Source organism: Pseudorasbora parva, chromosome 23, assembly GCF_024679245.1.
Source record: "Pseudorasbora parva isolate DD20220531a chromosome 23, ASM2467924v1, whole genome shotgun sequence".
Taxonomy (NCBI): domain Eukaryota; kingdom Metazoa; phylum Chordata; class Actinopteri; order Cypriniformes; family Gobionidae; genus Pseudorasbora; species Pseudorasbora parva.
In genome coordinates this window covers 37,243,949-37,269,637 of record NC_090194.1, presented here as the reverse complement: position 1 = coordinate 37,269,637, position 25,689 = coordinate 37,243,949, and the positions used below count along the sequence as shown (strand labels likewise).

The 25,689-nt window shown below is 38.1% G+C and overlaps 1 long non-coding RNA gene across 3 annotated transcripts in view; it reads left to right on the top strand.

The window, feature by feature from the left end:
• The window catches only part of LOC137062617 (uncharacterized), a 213,010-nt gene that overhangs the window by 77,788 nt on the left and 109,533 nt on the right, over positions 1–25,689 (top strand). The gene's annotated exons all lie outside the window — the stretch shown is intronic.

Genomic DNA, 25,689 nt, shown 5'->3' with positions numbered 1-25,689 from the left:
TGAATCTCTGATGGATTTCTCAGGCCGGATCTGCGTCTCCGTGCCGTGGTTGGAGTTCGTTATTAGCGTGACTGTGACCTTTCTGCTCGGATCGGGCTGCTGGGATTCAGGCGTTCGTTGGGTTTTATCGGCCGCTGCAGAGCGACAGACGCTTCCCTTTGTCCCTCCAAAACCGATTAATGAGTCCCGGCGCTTTACAGAAACACACACAGAAAATATGCATGGAAATCACGGTTAATAATGTGGAAATAATTACTTAAGCGCCCTGTTGAGTGTCACCACATGAGGCAGCAGAGAGTCAGAAATGCTTAATTAAAAGAATAATTGTCATTATCCTTCACATTATTTACTCTTTCTTCACTGCAAAATAATGCTTTTCTTACTCAGTATTTTTGTCTTGTTTCTAGTCAAAAATATCAAAAAATTCTTACATTAAGAAACATTTACTAGAGAAGTAAAAAATTTGTCTTCAGGAAGAAAAAAAAGCAAGTGCCCAAATGTAAGTACTAAGACACAAATGTGTATAATGCCATGGGTATGACACAGGTATTACAGGAGAGGGTGAAATATGAGGACATTACCCATGGCCCCACTTTACAAAAGGCTTATAAATCACACAGGAGGAGTTTTTATGAGAAAGTAAAAATGCAGAATGTTTCCTGTGATGGGTAGGTTTAGGGGCTGTGTGTGTGTGTGTGTGTGTGTGTGTGTGTGTGTGTGTGTGTGATGGGTAGGTTTAGGGGCAGTGTGTGTGTGTGTGTGTGTGTGTGTGTGTGATGGGTAGGTTTAGGGGCAGTGTGTGTGTGTGTGTGTGTGTGTGTGTGTGTAGGTTTAGGTTTAGGGGCTGTGTGTGTGTGTGTGTGTGTGTGATGGGTAGGTTTAGGGGCAGTGTAAGGGGATAGAAAATACGGTTTGTACAGTATAAAAACCATTACGCCTATGGAATGTCCCCAAACGTGTGTGTGTGTGTGTGTGTGTTCCTGACAGGCCCTTCATCCGTCTCGACGGTACCAGTATGTGCGGTTTCACCCCTACAGCAATCTGGCACAGTTCGTCCCCCCCCCCATGAACAGAAATGTCTTCACACGTCTGTGAGGATCATCAGCACAATGATCTCGGTGCGATTGATTAATGGCTGACGTGTCGTTGTGCTCATTGTGCCTCTAATGGTCGTATCAGTCACACGTCTGCTGTTCAAATTAGACGTCATTAATTGTGACAGGCGCGGTGACGGTGTGGCGGTGAAGGGCCAAACTGATTAAATGCTTAATTTTGTGGGGACACAAGAAGCAAGAGGCTTTGTTTTGTTTATGTAGTTCAGCGAGCTCATGAATATTAATGCAGGGTCACCTAAACCCTCTCATCTGGGACGTTTGGCGCGCTGCTTCTGATATGACAAGCGTAAGCGCTAACCCACAATGCCTTGCTGTCTGAAAATCAGGATGGCATTTTTAAACTGTCAGAAAAAGGAGAAAGTCGTTGACATAACTGAGCTACACTCAAAAAAATGACTTGTTGAATTTACTTAAAAAAGATGCGGCAAGTGGTTGCATTTTGAGCAAGTTTTACAAATAACAATTTATTTACATGAACAAAAGAAATTCCAGTAAAGCAAAATGTCTTTGAGTAAATACAAACTATTTGAATTTGTTGCTGTTACATAATATTTATATGTGCCGTTTACTTAATAATGTTATGTTAAATGTATAAAAGTTTATTATGTAAGGTGAACACATCAATTTATTTACCTTTAAAACTTTTAAATAACAACGCGCATATTTTTAGAAATAAAATGCAAAAATGACTTATTGGACAAACTCAGTTATGTCAGCTCAAATATTTTATGTAGTTTTACCAGAAATTAATTAAGTAAACTTCCGTTTTAAATATATTAGGTTGATTGAACAGAATTTAATTAAGCTCAGATAAAATTAGATATGTTTAAGAAAAGTAAACGTAATTTGAATGTCATATCTATGAAGGGCCTGAATCTTTTTTCTTCTGAGTGGATTGGGTAATTGTGTGTTTTATTTGTGATGACAGTGAAATATGCCAAATTGTGCTATTTTCATGATTTATCACATGTTTTATGTGGTTCAGATAAAATAATATTTTGAGTTTCTATTTATTAAACCAATTTCCTTCATTGTATCAATAACCTTAAAATTAAAATGAAAGATAACCTTAAAAATAAAAGGCAACCAGGCTGCTTACTTTTATAAGTTAAACCAACTAAATATGTGTACAGTGTAGTTGTCATCTAGTGTAAGGAACTCACTAAACAATGAATGTAGAGCAGCTCGGATCATTGATGAGAAATATTGAGACTTTTGACTCTCGACTTTTGACTTTGAAATCTGCATTAACACCAGCAAATACTCTGCTTGTTTGCTCGGGCGGCCATCTTTAGGGCTTTTCCAGATTCTCCATTTGAATGGTTAAATTTTATTTCAGTAATCAAAAAACAATGTCTAATTAACTGAATACAAAAACAACAATTTATAAAACTTTTTTATTTTATTTCTATGAAATGTTTTTTGTTTTTGTTTTTAGAAATGTGTTGTATTTAAATTTTTCTGGAGTGTGTGAGTGTGTGAGTGTGTGAGTGTGTGAGTGTGTGAGTGTGTGAGTGTGTGAGTGTGTGAGTGTGTGAGTGTGTGAGTGTGTGAGTGTGTGAGTGTGTGAGTGTGTGAGTGTGTGAGTGTGTGAGTGAGTGAGTGAGTGAGTGAGTGAGTGAGTGAGTGAGTGAGTGAGTGTGTGTGTGTGTGTGTGTTTGTACGTGTACACGTGTGTGTGAAATTAAACCATTCATTCACACAGACACACAGATCATGCAGGATTCATATTTGCATCTTCTTGTGGTCTAATATTCCCAGACTCTAGTCTATATCGGGATGTGATTAAGGTGACCTGCTTTTAATTAATTCATCAAAATTTGAGAAATCCTGCGTTAATGCTGTTAGGCATTAAATGCTGTTTTTATGACTGGATTCCCTGATTCTGTGGGCCATGAATGATCAGAAATGCTGAGTTAAGAGTTAAATGGTATCTTGAAACTGAATGTCAGAATGGGAAAGAAAGGGGATTTAAGCCATTTTGAGCGTGGCATGGTTGTTGGTGCCAGACGGGCCGGTCTGAGTATTTCACAATCTGCTCAGTTACTGGGATTTACACACACAACCATTTCTAGGGTTTACAAAGAATGGTGTGAAAAGGGAAGAGCATCCAGTCTGCAGCAGTCCTGTGGGAGAGATTGCCTTGTTGATGCTCGAGGTCAGAGGAGAATGGGCCGACTGATTCAAGCTGATAGAAGAGCAACTTTGACTGAAATAACCACTCGTTACAACTGAGGTATGCAGCAAAGCATTTGTGAAGCCACCACACACACAACCTTGAGGCGGATGGGCTATGACAGCAGAAGACCCCACCGGGTACCACTCATCTCCACTACAAATAGGAAAAAGAGGCGACAATTTGCACCAAAATAGGACAGTTGAAGACTGGAAAAATGTTGCCTGGTCCGATGAGTCTCGATTTCTGTGAGTCAGAATTTGGCGTAAACAGAATGAGATCCATCATGCCTTGTTCCCACTGTGCAGGCTGGTGGTGGTGGTGTAATGGTGTGGGGGATGTTTTCTTGGCACACTTTAGGCCCCTTAGTGCCAATAGGGCATCGTTTAAATGCCACGGCCTACCTGAGCATTGTTTCTGATCATGTCCATCCCTTTATGACCACCATGTCCCCATCCTCTGATGGCTACTTCCAGCAGGATAATGCACCATGTCACAAAGCTCCAATCATTTCAAATTGCTTTCTTAAACATGCCAATGAGTTGACTGAACTAAAATGGCCGCCACAGTCCTCAGATCTCAACCCAATAGAGCATCTTTGGGATGTGGTGGAACGGGAGCTTTGTGCCCTGGATGTGCATCCCACAAATCTCCATCAACTGCAAGATGCTCTCCTATCAATATGGGCCAACATTTCTAAAGAATGCTTTCAGCAGCTTGTTGATCAATGCCACGGAGAATTAAGGCAGTTCTGAAGGAGAAAGGGGTCAAACACAGTATTAGTGTGTGTTCATAATAATCCTTTAGGGGAGTGTATACAGCTCTGGAAAAAATTAAGAGACCATGTTTTGTTTTGATTGACTTTTATTATTATCCCGAAGGATATTTGTCTTGGACACATACAATACATTGCCTTCTGTTTAAAAACAAATAAAAAATACGTGACTATCACTTATACACACGCACTACACACAGTCGCACACAATACCTGCAGTACATACACAGACTACTGTTAACCAACCAATTGCACACTGCCCTTCAAACTACACACCTAAAATTTAAAATACATCAGAGGTAACCCTTAGGGCTGTCAACGAATATTCGTAACAAAAAAAAAAAGAATTTCGAAGGTGAAAATTAACATTCGAAAAAGCGGGAAAATAAAACGCCCGCGGTAGTAGAGGCGTGGCTGTCGGCTTTGCTAGCGCGCCTGAGGGTTCAGAGACGGGTCACAGGAGTCACTGCTGAAAGTTGAAGCGTCTTGCATTAAGCAAAAACTCTCTTCATTTTGAGTTATTTTTCCCAAAACAATATAATTACTTTTGCTTGTCTAGTAAATACTTCTTGTTTTAAGAATTTTTGGATGTTTGGACTAGAAACAAGACAAAAATACTGAGTAAGAAGAGCATTTTTTGCGGTGTGAGTGGGGTCTGATGTAATCTTTTGGGCCTGTCTGATGATTGTTCCACACTGGAGTGTGGGATGCTGCTTAACTCCCATGTTATATTTGGCACGGCCTCGTCGCGCCAGCATCTTCCGTCCCACAAACACAAAGGCCAGTCCGCCGGCCTGATTGTTGAACAAAAGCAGGAGCTCTGGGCTGGATCCGGTCCGGTCCGCGGCAGACTGGTTCTGCACACTTCACTGGCTCCGCTCGCTGATGCCAGATGACTCACGCTGTTATTAAGACACATCAACAGTTGGGGTGTGGAGATGAGGCGACAATCCTGTTCATAAACCCCGTCGGGGCCCTCACCTGTCTCTCTGGTGCGGGGCCAAAGCGGCCGTTCTCATCCCACACTGCAAAAAAATGCTTTTCTTACTTAGTATTGTTGTCTTGTTTCTAGTCCAAACATCTAAAAAATCTTACATTAAGAAACATTTACTAGACAAGTGCAAATTATTGTCTTGTTTTATTTATTAAAAAAATAATCTTGTTTTCTGTTTGAATTAAGATTTTTTCTCACCCCATTGGCAGATTATTTATCTTATTTTAAGCAAAAACTCTCTTCATTTTGAGTTATTTTTCCCCAAAACAAGACAATTACTTTTGCTTGTCTAGTAAATGTTTCTTAATGTAAGAATTTGTAGATGTTTGGACTAGAAACAAGACAAAAATACTAAGTAAGAAAAGCATTTTTTTGCTGTCTGAAAATCATGATGGCATTTTAAACTGTAAATGTGTGTTTTATTTCTGATGATGCAGTGAAACCAAATTGTGCTATTTTCATGATTTATCACTTTTTTATGTGGTTCAGATACACTCATATTTTGAGTTTCTAATTATTAAACCAATTTTCCAATTTCAATAAACTTAAAATTTTAAGGCAACCAGGTTACTTACTTTTTTAAGTTAAACAAACAAAATATTTTTAATATTTTTCAATAAGTGTAGTTGTCATCTAGTGTAAGTAACTCACTAAACAATGAATGTAGAGCAGCTCGGATCATTGATGAGAAATATTGAGACTTTTGACTCTCCATTGGTGAGTTTTTCATATTTTTATGTAACATAAAACAAACTTTATTTGTCGTTAAAATCTGCATTAACGGCAGCAAATACTCTGCTTGTTTGCTCAGGCTGCCATTTTTAGGGCTCTGTGAAATCCGATTTATTTTTTGCCCAAATTCCATTGTCCAAGTGGAGCAACAACTTATTGAAAATGACGTGTTTAGGGCCCTATGAAATCCATTTTATTTTTGCCCAAATTTCATTTATTTTATTTTTCAAAATCCGTTTTTCCATTAATTTTTCTGGGTTCCTTTTATTTTAAACTCCATTTTAATAGAGACATTTAATTTTAGTAATCAAAAACCAAATCATTTTTTTTTAACAACAATTTACATTTTCTTTTTTCTTGTTTTATTCTCTTTGGTACTATTTTCACAAGGTGTACATTTTCAGAACTCTAAGTACAAAAATCCAATCTGATCACACTTGTAACACAGGTAGTCATTCTGTCAAAACCTGATCTCATGCTTTCATTCAGTTGCACATATTCTCAGCCCACATTATCATTGCTTCAAACACAAGATTACTGTAATATGTAATGAGAACATTTGGTTTAATCACTGAAACACAACTGTATGATCTTCTCTCAATTTAGTACTTTTAAAAAGCAATACATTTGGACTGGAAACAAGACACAAATACTAAGTAAAGCATATTTTGCAGTGATGAGCACGCTCCACTGCACTCTCTGGAACGGGCCTGGAGACAGCAGGACCAGCTCCTTTTCTCTCCATCCCGCCTAGAGCGCTGCACATGCCATCCCAGCGGCGGCCATGAGCCGGAGCAAAGATGCTGATTCGTATCCTGGATGGCAGCCGAACTCAGCCCCGCCCACAGACAAACTCTGCCCCGCCCCCAGCCAAACTCAGCCCCGCCCACAACATTTGAGCTCTGGTTCTGTCTGGACTTGATCAACAGAGGAGTAATTATGCCTGAACAGAAATTGACCAATGAGATCATCAGGGCGGGCTTTAGCCGATGACGGACAGATCACTGCAAAAAAAATGCTTTTCTTACTTAGTATTTTTGTCTTGTTTCTAGAAATCTAAAAATTCTTAAAACAAGAAGTTATACTAGACATGTAAAAATTACTGTCTTGTTTTGGGAAGAAATAACTCAAAATGAAGCGAGCCAATGGGGTAAGAAAAATAATTTTAATTCAAACAGAAAACAACAAAATTATACCACTTTAGTATGGGGAACACATATTCACTATTAATATGACTTTTGCCTCAATAAATTACTGCTAGTTTACTCCTAATTTACTGCTTATTAATAGTTAGTAAGGTAGTTTTTGTAGTGTTTAAGTTTAGGTATTGGGTCGGATTAAGGGATGTAGAATAAGCTCATGCAGAATAAGGCATTAATATGAGCTTTATATTTCATTAATATAAGTGCTAATAAACAGACAATATCATAGTAATATACATGATCATAAGACACTAGTTAATAGTTAATAACTGAACCCTTAAATAAAGTGTTACCAGATTATTTTTCTCACCCCACTGGCAGATTATTTATCTTATTTTAAGCAAAAACTCTCTTCATTTTGAGTTATTTTTCCCCAAGATAATTACTTTTGCTTGTCTAGTAAATCTTCTTGTTTTAAGAATTTTTAGATGTTCGGACTAGAAACAAGACAAAAATACTGAGTAAGAAGAGCATTTTTTTACAGTGATGATCAACAGTAGCGTAATCATCTCGTCATCAAAGGCTCTTGGGTTGAGTTTGCTCTAATCCTAAACGGAGAGCTTATTCGTATCTGAATCACCTTCAGTATTTCTCTTAGAAATGATGATCGTGTTGGGAAGTGCTCCGAGTATCCTTAAATTCAGTTTATTACAACACTCGTCTTTTTCTTTTAACATTACTTATTCCAGCGCGTGCTGACAGAGTTGCCAAGTTTTTACAACAAATACGGCAAATACTAGCCCAAAACAAGCCCAATAGCTCCTCGGGGGGTGCTCCACAAAAAATGGCGTTTGTGTGTTAAATGTGTGTTATTTTGGCAAGGTTTCTGCTAAAGTTGGTATTCCTGGGTCTAATAGGATAATTGAGGTCGCTTCATGGAAAACAACCGACGGGAAAACCCCAGACTTAGCAACACAGTGCAGTTGAGTTCTGTTGACATTTGACAACTAACGTTATGCGTCGCTCCGCTGCTCTGATTGGTTGTTGGTCTGTCCAATCGAGGTCTTTCCTGGTTGGGTTGAAACGCTTCATAATCACAGCCCAATGAGCATCAGACTCATATTCTGACTAGACTAGAGTATGACTATGGCAGGCTTGCAAATTCGTGCATCCAACCAAAAAAGACAGAAGAAATTCAAAGCAGTTTTTGTGTGATGGCTGCAGTCATCAGTTTGTCCGGCACTCGGTCAGCAGAATATTTTGTTTTCCGCTTGGAGTGAATCCAAAGCTGTTTTGTTGAAGTGCCGTCTGAAGGAGCAGATGCTTGTATCTCGGCAGCCGTCGCTCCGAAAATGATGCTTATGAACAGAGTTGCCATTTCCCCTCTCAAGTGCCATAAATTATCCTGCATGTAAACAACTGCTCTTATCGCATCCGTAATGAGGATGGGACACGCTACAGTCTGCCGGCATCAATAACCGGGATTAAAATGCATAAATCTATGGAACAGGGGCGTTAATATGATCAATCAAACGCTTTGTTCCAGTGATCAGAGCGCTCGTGTCACGCTAACATGAGGAGCGCTGTCAGAATGGCCTTGTGGGACGTCTCAGATCATCTCTCTTTCTGAAGACGTTCGTGAAGAGTACATGATCAGTTTAAGGAAGTCATTTCGTTTTTTATTACTACTTAGAAAGGCTCTTCTGCTCATCAAGGCTGTGTTTATCATAACTCCAGTAAAGCAGTGAAATATTCCTCCAGTGTAAATCATCTGCTCTCTATGTGAATATATAGTTAAGTGTAATTTATTCCTGAATTATTCCTTTTTGTGATCAAAGTTGGATTTATCATCATCAGAAACATTAAAAATCCCAAATTGACTGCTAATGTTTGCCATTGATAGACTAAATGTGGAAAAAAAATATGTTTGCAGCCCTAAATCTCGGTGTTTATACAGAAAACACCAAAAATTAGTATAAAATGTGCATATCATTCTTAATAAATACTATAAGAGCAGATTATATCACAGATTCAGAGCGCAAAGCAGAAGATTCATTCATTTTCACATTTAATTCATTCGTTTTTCATCAAGTAATTCATCAAGTAGGGTTTCTGATGTAAACTTATTTTTATTATTGCATTATTATATTTATGTATTAATCCTCTTGTACAGCACAATGGCCAACTACTGTTGTATTTATTGTGCTATATAAATCAAATTTTGATTGAAGTTTATTTGCTAGTTTCTCAGACGCTGCAATCTGATTGGACCGTTCAAATGTGTGTGTTTTCCTGGATTCGTATTGAAAAGTAATCAGCTGAAGATTAAATTCACACAAGGAATATCAAAAGGAAATATTCCCTGTTTGTGTTTATCAGTGGCGCACAGAAGACGAGTGCATGTGAATGCATTTCAGTTAGACCTGACTATAGCCCTATGCTGACGGTAACTGTTTCTCTCGGGGTCGTACGGTATTTTCATCATCTACAGCGGCTAGTGGGTGATTTTATTGCTGTCTGAATCCAGAATGTCAGTGTTTTTATCCCTAAACCTGCGTAAAAATCCCTGGCCAAACACTAAGGGTCGTGTGGTGATTTAATTGCCGATCAAATCCACATCTCTGAGTTTTCAAGAAGAGATTGTGTCAAAATGAACTGTTTATATCCTTTTTGACCCCTGTGGAGCACCGTATCGCTTCATTTCGCTGTAATCTAGATGCATTTTAAAAGGAGTACTTCAGCGCTGGGAAGATGAATCTGTATTTAAACTGGGTCCTTAATGTAGTAGAAATGGGAAATTATTTTTTTATTTAGTGCTTTCTAGACTGAGAAAAGACAGAAAATGTATTTGTCTCATGGGGATGAAAGACAACAATTCCCAGAATGCTTTGCTGCCCTACGTGGTCCCCGCTACTGGATCACTGAATCACTGATCGTTTTCCCACCGCCACTGCGATCATCTTCATAAAACCAGTTCAGTTAGAGAACAGACACTACAATTAAAAACTGAACGTGTGTGTTCAATATGTGATTTAGCCGCTGAGGGAGTCTCACTAAACCCCTGCATTTATGCCCCTCGGGCCGGGCTTCGGGCCAATTTTCACGTCATACCTAAAACGCGGGCCGGGCTTCAGGCCTTTTTATAGGCTTCTCCTTCGTTTTATATTTATTTTATCAATTAAAAGGAACAATGAGTTCTGCGCTGGTGGAAAAAACACTGTCAAGATGGCTCGCACAGTGTTCAGAGCATAGGTTCAGAGTCCGCGCCAGCAGCAGCGGCGCGCGTTTCTTCAGCACGGAGACACACTGCAAGCGTGGTGTGAGCGTGGCGTTTCTGTTGCGTGTCATCCGCAGGGCGTCTGGTGCTATTAATGTACAGGGAAGCCCTATACTTCATGTTAAATATAAATATATTGCCTATTGATACAGCAAAGACAACGTCGGCAGTAGCCGGCCCATGCCATATCCATGGTATTGACGGCAAAAGAATAATTCGTTCTGTATTGACTGGTTTAATATTTCAAAATCGATAATTAGGCTATGTTGTCTTTTATTATTACAATTAGGCCTATCTGCATTTATGTTAACCTACAGACTTTCAAACATTATGTCATTATGTGTCACAATGTGTTATGGGCTATATGTTGTAGTCAGATAGATATGATGGTGCTGCAACACGCATCGCCGCAAATGACTAATGCAAGCCAACGCAAATGGCCGTAAATGAAACTTAAAATAAGTCTAAGATAGTCAAAAACACCATCATCTTCAATAAAAATGAATGAGATGAATGAGATCATTATCTTACCAGTGCGCTTAGGTCGCGCTCTCTTATGTGGTATTTGAATCTGAAATAAGCTGCTGAATAAAATGCATCTTAATCTTTTGCTTCCGTTGCTGTAAACTCCGTTAAATGAGCATATACCCCGGGAATTGAAGATGGGATTTATATTCATTTGCGTAGGTGTAAGGTAGGCTATAAGACAACCTGCATGTGCTTTTTTTATTTTATTTGTTTAGCTCCGTTTGCGAGAGCCGCGAGCAGAATCAGCCTGCCTCAGCTCGTCAAAATGCCTTTTAGGCTACTGGTGGTAATAGTTGGCGAAATTAACTAACATTGTGATGCTTGAAGTGTTTTATGGATTTTATTATAGGCAAGACAAGTCAAGAGTTGATTTGAGAGACTAAATTAATTAAATATGCGGTTAACTCACTGTCGGCCGCTGGCCGCTTTTGGTCGTCACTTAAAAAAATTAAAACTTTAATTTAACAAACAAAAAAATGCTCTAAACATTTTTCTAAATTAACGTACTAAAGAAACGAAACGAAAAATAACTACTTTGACATTAAAAACAAAACAGAACTATTTTAATGGCTGCAACAATGTAAAAAAAAAAAAAAAAAAAAAACGGGCTCCAGTCGGACTCGGGCCGAGATTTTTGATAAGCTGTCGGACACGGGCCGGGCTAGGGCCTCAGCGTCTCGGGCCAGGGCCGGGCTAGGGCCTAGATTTGAGGCCCGTGCAGGGCTCTAAGTCTCACAGCCCAAACGCTGCAGGAGTCAGATATATTGACAGTCATGGATGAGCTCGTGATGAGAGCTGAGGTAAACGCGTCCGCCGTATAGATTCACAGTGCATGTTCAGTCTGCCGCGTTTTCAGTTCATGCCTTTGAAAGCTTAACTTTCATAGGAATTAGTTTGAGAAGTTGAAGGACTTAATTTGCTCTGCTGGCCGCACCGTTGAAACATGAACGCCTGAGGCTGAGCCGAGCTGAGTGCTGTGCGTGTGATCCAAGGTTATTATAGTTTTGCTTTTTGAAATTAGTTTTTATTTTATTATCGTTTTCAATTTTGCTACCAATTTCAGTTTAGTTTTAGTTAGTTTTACAAATGGTTTTGCTAGTTTTAGTTTAGTTTTTATTTATTTAGTTTCAGTTTTAGTTTTAGTAATTATAGTTTAGCAGAGTTACCAGAATGAAGTGTAGAGACCAAATCAAGGTTTTTAATTTCAGCAAAGTTAAATGTTTGCACAGATTAGAGTTTAATCTTACTAAACATCCTTAAGTAAAATAACTTGATAAACGAGCATTATTGTTTAAACCCAGGAAGGTCTTACAAAACATGCATAAAGTTGGGTCTTCACCTTTGAGCAAAAAAGCTTGAGTCTAACTCTGACCTATACAAACAACGATCTGGAGATTAAAAATAAAATAAATTATATTTTGATATTAAAAAATTATATTTGATATTTTTGACATAGATCCTCTGAGTATTAGCCTATTTTAAAGAACAAAATAAATGCAAAGTAAAATATAAAAGTAAAATTTTTTTAATCATTTTTAAAACTGCATCTTATTTTTAAACAGGAGATTTAAATAATTAAATAATGAATAATTTCCTATTATTAAATTAAATATGATTTAATTCTTATTATTCCAAGCATATGACATTTTTACAGCAGACGACTGAGCACGTGAGCGGCGTTCCCAGGATCACAAAACTCGCTCCTCCACCGTGAATAAATCATCCTCCGAATGCATGAGTTTATCACTGAGGTGGCTGCACATTAATTTTTTCGGACGTCCACATGAGGAACAATTACCGTCTGAATAGGGCTTAAGAGTGAAAAGAAAAGTGTGACGTTATCATGATAGCGCTTGTTTTGTTAATAGCAGTGGCGTTCTGCTCGCTTCGCAGTGGATCTCGGCCTTATCTCTCCCAAAGCAAACAAACATTGACACGGATTTCAGTCCATCCGCTGGGAATGGTTTGGGAAGAGCTCTGAGCTGAAGGTCACCCTCTGAAGTACCTGAACCTCTCGGTACGGCCGAATCCATCACCTGGCATTGCAATGGAAACGGGAAGCTTTTTTCCCCCCCGCTGTCCGACACTAAATCAGCCGAGCCGCTTGGGACTCAGGTGCTCTTACCTCACGGTGAATAATTGACCTGAAGCCAGAGGAACGGCCAACGTCTCCTCCAGTGACAGAGAGGACACCCCACACTGTAAAAAATGCTTTTCTTACTCAGTATTTTTGTCTTGTTTCTAGTCCAAACATCTAAAAATTCTTAATACAGTAAGTATTTACTAGACAAGCAAAAGTAATTGTCTTGTTTTGGGAAAAAATAACTCAAAATGAAGAGAGTTTTTGCTTAACCCTTAAATGCATACCTCGGATCTTTAGCCCGAGACGTCATTCACTGCCCTGCTCCTCATTCATTTTTTAAAGTTAGACATCAACTTTCTTAGTATTCCTTAATCAATCCATTTTAAACAATATAACAAGAAAACAATAATAGAATTATAATTGAATGCCTGTTTTTTCACTAGTATTTGTCAGAATTGTATAGGGTCGATAACGACCCGAGGTGTGTAGGATTGTACGTATATATTTTTGCACACTGATAAATTAATCTATAATAAGGAAATAGGGCGCAATTCACCTTTATTCCACAAAGAGGCAATGTCTGATACGCAATAATGAAGTGACGTTTCACTCATAGTTACCTCAGAAAACGAAACAATAATTATAATCTGCAAAAGTTGAAATGGGTTAGTGATTTACCGCAGAGAGCAAGAACTAAACACAATCAAATATTAGTGTCACTGTCTCTTGATGATGGATGTGCTCAAGAAGCTGTCAGTGAACAAAATGTTGATTTTGAAGACGTTGAACATGAGTTTGGAGAATATGCTGGAGATGGCGAACATGAGCAGATGCTGAATGTACTGGTAAACGAGCTCTGACGAAGACAGATGATGATGGGATTAAACATCTGCTCAAACTGAACCCTTCCAAGCTCCAAAAGGTCACGAAATAGGTTTTATTTTATTCTTCTGTAAGTGTTACTCTAATATCAGGAGTTTTATAGATTATCACGACAGGTAGAGGTCATGTTAAATATAGATCCGGGTCACTAACGACCCGAATATGTAAGAATGTTTGGCGAAACAGTCATGCATTTAAGGGTTAAAAGAAGATAAATAATCTGCCAATGGGGTGAGAAAAACAGAAAACAAGATTATTTTTCTCACCCCATTGGCAGATTATTTATCTTATTTTAAGCAAAAACTCTCTTCATTTTAAGTTATTTTTTCCCAAGACAATAATTTTTACTTGTTTGCTCGGGCGGCCATGTTTAGGGCTCTATAAAATCTGTTGTATTTTTTTCCAGATTCTCCATTTTAATGGTTAAATTTAATTTTCGTAATCAAAAAGCATGGCTAATTAATTGAAATCATGAAAAGTATGCAATTTAATAACAGTTTATTAAAATGACATGTTTAGGGCTCTTTGAAATCCGTTTTATTTTTGCCCAAATTCCATTTTATTTTATATTTATTTTATATTATTTTATATTTTTTATTTTAATTTTGGATTCCTTTTATTTTAAACTCCATTTTAATAGATACATTTATTTTTAGTAATCAAAAAGCTGATGAGTTAAAACTGTAAAAACACATGTTGTCATAATTTATTGAACATATTACAGCGTAGTTTATGTTCTCTAGTGTCCAGCGAGCGGCTGTTTAAAGATCTTCCTTCTGAAGGTTGTTGTATTTCACGCTAAACGTCTCTCAGAGAGCAAATGTTTTTGGTAATACAAAAATCATCACACTCAGAGGATGATGTCCACCTATGGCTTTTTTTACTTTATAGCAAATTAACAAATCACAGATATGACTGGCTGCATGAAACAGAGAAATAATATCATTCCCAACTTTTGAGCGGTATATCAGCGGTACAGCTGGCGTCCCACAGAAGTCGGGTGTCATTCACGCCCCGCCGCTTGTGATCCGACAGAGAACGACAGATCATATTAGCTGCTTTTCTCTGCACAGAAATGCTAATTAGCTTGACAATAGGATTGGTGTTAAAACGGAGTCCTTTTCATTTCCCAGATATCTTTCCCATGAGAAAACAACATCACGTGCTGGAAAAATCAGGAGAAAATAAACATTACATTCGTTAACATGAACTACCAATGAACAATCCTTCTACAGCATTTATTAATCTTTATGAGTGTTAAGCTCAACATTTACTAATACATTTTTAACATCACATATTGTAACATTAGGTAATGCACTGTGAACTAAAACATGAAAAAAGCCAAATTGCTCATTGTTATTTAATGTTAGATAATAATGTTAAAAATGAGACCTTCTTGTAAAGTCTTATCAAATATCCATGCTTATCCAGTCATTGGAGATGCTTTGGAAAGATTAGCAGCGTAATCAGGTTTTGTGGCCCTGGAGTTTTGATAAGTGGCCCAAAGATGATTATCCAGATCTCAGATGATTTTATTTAGCTTTATGATGTTTAATAACCTGCCGTCCTCATGACGTATGTCACGTTTACTGCTGGAATGTTTCAGTCTCATGTCTACGTTAATCAGATGATTATCATACACGAACATTGATCTAGGTTGTAATACACAAAGGTTGTAGTACACATGTTCTATGTTAGGAGTAATCAGTGTTGGGAACGTTACTTTAAAAAAATTATTAGTTATAGTTACTCACTACTTGTTCCAAAAAGTAACTGAGTTAGTAACTGAATTACTCTATAATAAAAGTAACTCGTTACCAGGGAAAGTAACTATTTGCGTTACTGTAAAAAAAAAAGTTGATATAAGTCTTTTTTTTTTTTAAACAGTTTTCACAAGTCAGTTGAGTAGAACAGACAAGTGTTTATAACTTTTTATAAATGTTCAAATATGTAAAATGACTTGGATGCCCCCAATATAAAATGTTAAATGAATAAAATGGACACTAAATAGAATAAATTATTATTATAAAACATTGTACACTAATCTATACTCTTTTAATGTTGCTGTGGGACAATGTGAGAGACACCTATCAAATTCAATACATTATTGTAACTATCAGTAATATAGTGGAACAATAAAACTAAATATAAGTTATTAAAAATAAAAAGTATGTTTCTGTCTGGGTGAGTTTGCAGTGGAGAAAACTCTAGTTTTGGTTGCTTTAATGTCGTGTCTCAGTCTATTCCTTTGGTAGTGGAGCTCACGTTATCTTTTGAGTTCACCGACGTGGAGAGAGACTAACTGGGTATAAGCTGCACGTTACATAAACCTTCTTACCTTTCACCTCAACGAGGGAAAAGTAGCACTTATACTTCCAGTTTGGAAAGCTACCTTTGAAGTCATTGGACATGATATCGCTCTGACTCCTGATCGCTGGTCGCATGCCCGCGTGCGTGTGTCACTCACACACACACACACACACACAGCTGCAGGTCCGCTGACAGAGCGCGTGCCTGATCGGATGAAAACCGCTTCTGTGAGCTCAATTATAGTAACGCCGCATTTTATTCTCAGTAACGGTAACAGCGTTGTAACGGGGGAAACAGTAATTAGTGTGATTTCTCGTTACTGAAAAAATGTACGCCGTTAGTAACGCTGTTTATCTATAACGCCGCTATTCCCATCACTAAGAGTAATATAAAATATGAATATATTATTATAAATTAATATCAACCCTGTGCCGACTGTATCTCCAAAGCGACATGCTTGCATTCCTTTAAAGTACTTACTTCATATATCTTATATACACTATATTGCCAGAAGTATTGGGCCGCCCCTCCAGATCCCTGAGTTCAGCTGTTCAAACCCTTCATGTCCACAGGTGTATAACTCCAGCTCTCGGCCTGCAGACGCTTCTACACACATTAGTGAAAGAATGGGTCGCTCTCAGGAGCTCAGTGAATTCAAGCGTGGGGCCGTGATAGGCTGCCACCTGTGCAATAAGTCCATTCCTGACATTTCCTCACTACTAAATATTCCACGCTCAACTGTTAGTGGGATTAGAACAAAGTGGAAGCCATTGGGAACAACAGCAACTCAGCCACGAAGTGATAAATCCCAGAGCGGGGTCAGCGCATGCTGAGGGTCACAGTGTGCAGAAGTCACCAACTTTCTGCAGAGTCAACAGCTCCAGACCTCCAGACTTCTGTGGCCTTCAGATGAGCTCAAGAACAGCGGAGAGAGCTTCATGGAATGGGTTTCCATGGCCGAGCAGCTCATCCAAGTCTTACATCACCAAGAGCAATGCAAAGCGTGGGATGCAGTGGTGTAAAGCACTGACTGCATTGTGCCAAGTGTAAAGTTTGGTGGAAGGGGGATTATGGGGTGGGGTTGTTTTTCAGGGATTTGCCCCTTTAGTTCCAGTGAAAGGAACTCTTAATGCTTCACCAAGACATTTTGGGCAATTTCATGCTCCCAACTTTGTGGGATCAGTTTGGGGACGGCCCCTTCCTGTCCCAGCATGACTGCGCTCCAGTGCACAAAGCGTCGCTCCATAAAGACATGGATGAGGAGTTTGGTGTGGAGGAACTGGACTGGCCTGCACAGAGTCCTGAGCTCAACCCGATAGAACAGCTTTGGGATGAATTAGAGCGGAGACTGAGAGCCAGGCCTTCTCGTCCAACATCAGTGCCTGACCTCACAAATGAGCTTCTAGAAGAATGGGCAAAAATCCCCATAAACACACTCCTAAACCTTGAGGAAAGCCTTCCCAGAAGAGCTGGAGCTGTTAGAGAGGGTGGGCCGACTCCAGATTAAATCCCACGGATTAACAATGGGAAGCTCAGGTGTGTGTAGAGGCAGGCGTCCCAACACTTTTGGCAATTTAGTGTATATACAGTACATTTCCTTATATACTGTATATCTTCACAAGATTTTGCTTGCTTCTGGGGACCACCACACAAAAACATGTCAATAGGAAATATATATAATAATATAGTACATATATAATACATATATACACTGTAAAAAATGTTTTTTTTTTTAAAGTTACCTGGTTGCCTTCATATTTTGAGTTCATTGAAATTAAAAATTTGATTTAATACAATGAACATTTTTGAGAATTGACAACCTTTATTTAAATATTATTCAAAGATTTTGTAAGCATATTGGGTAATTGTGTGTTTATTTGTGATGACGCAGCCAAATGGTGCTATTTTCATGATTTATCACATTTTTTATGTGGTTCAGATACATTAATATTTTGAGTTTATATTTATTAAACCAATTTCCTTCATTGTATCAACTCAAATTTTTTATTTAAAAAACTCAAAATTAGAAGGCAACCAGGTTACTTACTTTTTTAAGTTAAACCAATATTTTTTTTTACAGTGTATGTATTTCCTATTGAAATTCTAAGTAAAAAAAATAGTGGAGCTCCAGCCTTTTAAAAGCATTTACGTCACACCTGTGAAGCATCATAGACAGACAGAAAGATATATCTGTAAAACATTATAATATAAACTGAAAGCTTACAAAAGAATTTTAACTTTCACATTAGGTGAAGTCAACAATAAAGCTCAACAAACTTTCCTTTTAGAGTTAAAGGCTTATAAATCACAGAACTACTTCATCTGAAACATTAATAATCCTGATGTTTTACTCACAATTATTAATCTGTAGTGTTCAGGTCGCAGTATTAATATCCGTCTGATGTCAGTCGCTCTTCTGCAGAGCCAACTCTCCAATCTCAGCTAATGAGTCTCCGCTCGAACAACGAGAGCACGGCCTTCAATCGTGTGGACAGTAATGAACAAACGCTTGTGATTGAGCAGATGGGCGGCGTAAAATTACATTTAGGTTTTGTGTGGAGCGAGACCGATGTTCGCTTGTGCTGATGTGAAACATTGAGTGTGTGACGCTTGATCCCAGATCACAGACGCTAGTGTGAAATCAAACACAACAACCTTCAGACACTGGACCACATAAACCACACACACACAAACTATAGAGGACCCTCAGAGATATCCTAAGGTCCACGCAAATGTGTCAACTTAAACATGCATATTAGGATGGTTTGGACATCAAACGGTGTCAATAATCTCCTGTGTTACCATACAGAGATTTGTACCTGTTCTGACTCTCAAAAGTCCTGATGTATTTGATTTAGTCGAATATTATGGTTTATTCAGATATTTAGCAATATATGCATCCTATTTACACTGTGCAAATACACTCCCCTAAAGGATTATTATGAGCACACACTAATACTGTGTTTGACCCCTTTCTCCTTCAGAACTGCCTTAATTTTCCGTGGCATTGATCAACAAGCTGCTGAAAGCATTCTTTAGAAATGTCGGCCCATATTGATAGGAGAGCATCTTGCAGTTGATGGAGATTTGTGGGATGCACATCCAGGGCACGAAGCTCCCGTTCCACCACATCCCAAAGATGCTCTATTGGGTTGAGATCTGGGGACTGTGGCGGCCATTATAGTTCAGTCAACTCATTGGCATGTTCAAGAAACCAATTTGAAATGATTGGAGCTTTGTGACATGGTGCATTATCCTGCTGGAAGTAGCCATCAGAGGATGGGTACATGGTGGTCATAAAGGGATGGACATGGTCAGAAACAATGCTCAGGTAGGCTGTGGCATTTAAACGATGCCCAATTGGCACTAAGGGGCCTAAAGTGTGCCAAGAAAACATCCCCCACACCATTACACCACCACCACCAGCCTGCACAGTGGGAACAAGGCATGATGGATCCATGTTCTCATTCTGGTTACGCCAAATTCTGACTCTACCATCTGAATGTCTCAACAGAAATCGAGACTCATCAGACCAGGCAACATTTTTCCAGTCTTCAACTGTCCACTTTTGGTGAGCTCGTGCAAATTGTCGCCTCTTTTTCCTATTTGTAGTGGAGATGAGTGGTACCCGGTGGGGTCTTCTGCTGTTGTAGCCCATCCGCCTCAAGGTTGTGTGTGTTGTGGCTTCACAAATGCTTTGCTGCATACCTCGGTTGTAACGAGTGGTTATTTCAGTCAAAGTTGCTCTTCTATCAGCTTGAATCAGTCGCCCATTCTCCTCTGACCTCGAGCCTCATCAAGGCATTTTCTCCCACAGGACTGCTGCACACTGGATGCTCTTCCCTTCTCACACCATTCTTTGTAAACCCTAGAAATGGTTGTGTGTGAAAATCCCAGTAACTGAGCAGATTGTGAAATACTCAGACCAGCCCGTCTGGCACCAACAACCATGCCACGCTCAAAACGGCTTAAATCACCTTTCTTTCCCATTCTGACATTCAGTTTGGAGTTCAGGAGATTGTCTTGACCAGGACCACACCCCTAAATGCACTGAAGAACTGTCATGTGATTGGCTGATTAGATAATTGCATCAATGAGAAATTGAACAGGTGCTCCTAATAATCCTTTAGGTGAGTGTAGAATATTATATTGTAGAATATCATGGTTTATTCAGATATTTATAATCTTATTTACACTGTGCAAATAGAATATTATTATATATTATATTATATTATGGTTTATTCAGACGTTTATCAGCTTATTTACACTGTGCAAATAGTATATTACAAAAGTGTTTTACATAATTACTAAAACAAATAATTGCTCAATTTAAAAGCAGAACATTTAAAAATAAGAACAAACTAATTAACAAATAAATATTAACAAATGTCATAATGTACATCAAGCTTTTTTGATGAAATGTAGACAAAAATAAAATAAGTACTAAAATTGCTAAACCTCAAATTAAAATTACATAGAAATGTAAAAAAACACACAACAAAAAGTTACAAAATCACTAAAAGCACAATATTAAAAAAAATAAAATAAATGAAAACTAAACATGTAAAAATAAAAGTGAATTCAAAATATTAATAAATAAGAAATATAAACAAATACTATGTACCCATGAATATTGCACTGTGCTGTATGTCATTTTTGTAATTCTTATTTTATGTTAGTTGCCATGGCAGCATTTCAATTTGAGAGTTTTTCATCTAATTTTTATGCTTTATTTTATATTGTGTACAATGTATATAAATGAAAAATAAAATAAAAGCATCGTGTCATTTGTAGTGTGTGAAGAGATTTGGTGACACTCATGATGTGGGATCATGAGGAAGATGACACGAGTGATCATCATCAGTCGTCTGTCTCCGGAGAGCTCGCAGTCGATAGAAATGATGTTTGGTCACCGTGGGGCTTTTCAAGGGGAGCCTAATTGGAGGCGATTGTGATTGTGACGGATGATCCTGCGGAGCGTTTCTGACCCTGATGATGTGTGGCCACATTCACAGATGCTCTCCGGCCTACAGCCACTCTTCACTGGGGAAAACGATTTTTACTGCTTGTTCAAATTGCTTAACTAAAGGGTTAGTTCACCCAAAAATTAGATGTCTGTCATTAACTCCTCTCCCTAATGTCGCTCCACACCCGTAAGACCTCCGTTCATCTTCACACACAGTTTAAGATATTTTATATTTAGTCCGAGAGCGTATGCAAGTGTATGCACACTATACTGTCCATGTCCAGAAAGGGAATAAAAACATCATCACAGTAGTCCATATGAGACATCAGTGGGTTAATTAGAGTCTCTTGAAGCATCCAAAATACATTTGGGTCCAAAAATAACAAAAACTACGACTTTATTCAGCATTGGCTTCTCTTCTGGGTTTGTGTTCAATCCTCAAATAAAGATTCAAACGGTTATGAATCAGCGAGTCAGTGAATCGATCAATGATTCGGATCGCGTGTCAAACTGCTGAAATCACGAGACGTTGGCGATCCGAATTGATCCGAAATATTAACACATGGTTAAAATGTTTACTTAGTAGTAAACATGTAAATCTACAATAGTTGAACTACGGTCACTGTAGTAAAATATAAACCACGGTTCATTTTCATAAAGGACTGCCAGAACATTGCACCCATAAAATGGATCCCTTTTATTCTGATAATGTATTATTTATATTAATTAGTTACAGAATAGAACATGATCAATATCAACACAATATTTGTATTTGTTTATTGTGAAATAACATGTTTTTCTGTCTTCTGGTGAGCATTTTTCTGGGCTGTGTTTCCAAAAGCATCAATGGTTTCTTATGATAGTTTTGGGAAACGCAGCTTATTTTGAATCCAGTGTCATCACTGAGCAAACGCTCTCTGTGATCGACTGGTTCGGTCTTGCAATGTTTGTGTGCGTTCAGATCATGGTTCAGATGAGCAGGAAAATAGTCCTATACTACACAACTATTCGGCATCATAGGTTATAGTGTGTGCATTAAATAATCTTTTTAAATTCATTGATGCAAACTCCTCACCTTTAGGGGAGAATTCACCTTTTTGAGATCAAAATAGGTCACCACACACTGCAAAAAAATGCTTTTCTTACTCAGTATTTTTGTCTTGTTTCTAGTCCAAACATCTAAAAATCCTTAAAACAAGAAGTATTTACTAGACAAGCAAAAGTAATTGTCTTGTTTTGGGGGAAAATAACTCAAAATGAAGAGAGTTTTTGCTTAAAATAAGATAAATAATCTGCCAGTGGGGTGAGGAAAATAATCTTAAAACAACATTTTGATAACATGTTGTTCAGGCTGATCTTTTCTTCTCGTTTTGTGAAGTGACGTGAAGAGGTAATACAGTAACTTACGAGGCGGTGTACAGAGTGTCCTATATTGATGCATTCTAAAAAATGCTGGGTTAAAAACAACCCAAGTTGGGTTGAAAATGCACCGACCCAACAATTGAGTTGTTTTAACCCAATGGTTGAGTTGTTTTAACCCAGTGGTTGGGTTAAATGTTGCTTAAGACGACCCAATTGCTGGGTAAGAACAACTCAACCATTGGGTTAAAACAACCCAATTGTTGGGTCAGTGCATTTTTAACCCAACTTGGGTTGTTTTTAACCCAGCATTTTTTAGAGTTTGCATTTGTAACCCGTGGGATCTTCAGTTTTCAGTTTTGAGAGTTAATTAAGAAGCTACGGTGATTTCCAACATACATTTCATCTGGTTGTCGTCGTCTTGAATGTATTCCGCTCCCATATTGAATCATTTTTTGTGTTTTATAAAGGGTTGTTTTGCCCTGCATTAAAACTTACCTGTTAGAATTAGTTTTAATGCAGATGCAAAGACACTCAATAGCATCTAGAAATGAGCGTGAAAAGTAAATATATATTTTAAGAATATTTTCTACTCATGCAATGTTCTCACCTTTTATTTTACCCCTCACCCGTTTGCATCTCTGTAAATAAAATAAAAATTGCTGGTAAAAAAAAAAAAAAACCTTATTTGAGTATCGATACTTTTTGATGCACACAACAGTATCGATATATCGATACGCCCATTATTGATTGGATGAATGAATATATAAAATTGAATGTCTGAATCATGACAGGGAGTCATATACAATTCACTTTAAAACTACTTAACTGAGTCACTTTTCATGATGTTGAAGTTACATGAGCACATTATGTTTGTTTGACTGTTTTTGTACTCAGTTAAATAATGTAAATCCAACACACTATTTTTCAGTGTACACTTGATTCTCACGGAGCGCGAGCGTCTTCGGACTCCTTAATGCATGTCCATTGATATATTCTGACATGCTAATGCGCCGTCATACATCAGCTGACTATCATCCGGATTCAGCCGTTTGTCTGAGATTCATTACAGGAGGACCATCTTCTGTAATCTCATTAGGGGAGAGCAGGGGCGAAAGTACCATTTTTCAGAAAAACGTCATTTTAAAAGAAATTGTTTTAGACAGAGATATATATATATTTGCTCTGCTCAATAACTCATAAGTGTGGTCTATCAATAGCAGCTGGTATTTTGTACAAATGCAGAACGACTACAGTATAATATCACTTTGAACATAAGATGCAGAAAGTAACACAACAATATAAGCTAGATTGTTTTGTGTTACTCTTGTTTTTATTAAACATACCTGACTATGACCTTGTTAATATGTAACTGCAAACATTTTGTAGCTACTTTATCTTTGAAAAAACTATTTTTTAATTAAATTTAAATTTTACAATTTAAGTTCAATCAAATGTTTCAAATATAACTTGACATTTCCATTTACGCATTTGGCAGACGCTTTTATCTAAAGCAACTTACATTGCATTCAAGGTACACATTTTACAGTACTGTCAGTTCTTGCTTTCCCTGGGAATCGAACCCATGACCTTGGCGTTGCTAGCGCCACGCTCTACTGGTTGCTCAACCAGCTGTAGCTGACAATACAAGCTTGTTGTTTTAGAATATTATTTTTTTGTGCAATGTCAATCTATTTGATACATTTTTTTCTTCAACAATATGAACAATATGAAAATAAAATTAGCATAATATGCATTATATATATAAAAGTGGGACAAAAGTAGCAAGTGTTATTTTCATCCCGACAGGAAGTCCTGACATTTAAACACGATATACTTTCATACTGAAAAACTCTAAAAAGACAAACCTTCAGGATGTGTAACAGCAATAAATAATCTGTAGAGTGATCATTACTGTGACACATGAAACAAGAAACACAACTTGCAATTAGAAAAAAAAGTACCGCTTCAGTAATTTACTTTCCGTACTCGAAAACTACTTTTTGGACCCAGCCGCGGGAAACGATGACGAAATCACATGATTTTTGGCAGATCCATCAAAGGTTGCGTGCTGAACGTGCTCTCATAGCTTGGAATGCAAATGTAGTCGGGGCTCTGAGAAAATCGCTTTGTTACTTTCGCCCCGGTTCTCCCCTACTCTGACACCACACACACACTCATGCTGAACATGTGTGTGTAACGACTGCTGTTAATGCAAAGAGAGAGTCTTCAAACTGAAGCTGCGAGCAAAACCACTCGAGACCGGAGATCGCATCGCTTCATCATTATTAAGCCGCCTTTCCACTGCACACGACAAACGACCGCCGTCGGGACCGGAAGTCATTCATTTCCAATGGAGAGTCGTACAGAGAATGCGTGGGGTACCGACCATATGCGAATGCGGAATTTACGGATCCGATTTGAGCTTCGGATGCGTTCAAATATTTGAACTTGAGCGACTACACCGTATGCGACACGCCGACCGGATGTGATGTATTTTAAAGTTGTCCAATCAAATCAGTGTGCGCGCAAGTTGAGAATTATTATTATTTTTGTTTATCAGGTTTTATTTTGTTTTACAACCCTTTTTAAAAATGCATAATAGATTAATATTAAAATATGTTTTTCTAAATAAATCTGCCGAATGGGTCGGGGTCAGCTGGTAATTAAAACACACACACACACACACACACACAATCATTATATTCAATGTGTAAATAAGAGTAAACGGTGTTATTTAGTGCTGATATTAGATAGGTCATCGGCTGCTGTCTGGCTCTTGTGTAACGATCGCTGCGCCGCTCGTGTGTGTGTGTGTGTGTGTGTGTGTGTGTGTGTGTGTGTGTGTGTGTATGTGTCTGTGAGAGTGTGTCACAGTTCACCTTAGTAGTTTAACTTATGTGATCTAGTTTACTAGTTTGAGGCGGCTGGTCCGGTCCTATGGCTGTTGGAAGAATGAACAGATCAGAGAATAAATTAAAAAAAACATTTAAAAGAGGCAGTGTGTCGTCATGTTTTTGTCTACCGTATATGAAAAGGTTGCGATATGATTCTAGAGAAGTATACAAATGAGACCGCAAGATCTCTCCCATGTTGCCGTGTATCTCCTCCTGGAGCGCCAAAGACTCGTTCTGTGTGCTTTCTGACATGTTGCTTTGAATTGCGATGATATCAACATGTTAAATCATGCTAATTCATGCTAACAAAATGCTAGCTCATGATAGCAACATGTTGAATTGATTTTCAGCAATTCAGAGAGATTCACACAGTTAATGCATTCTGTGTTTTTATACACACAGATATCACATTGACTCCAATGTGAAAAAGGCTCAGCAGAGACTGTACTTCCT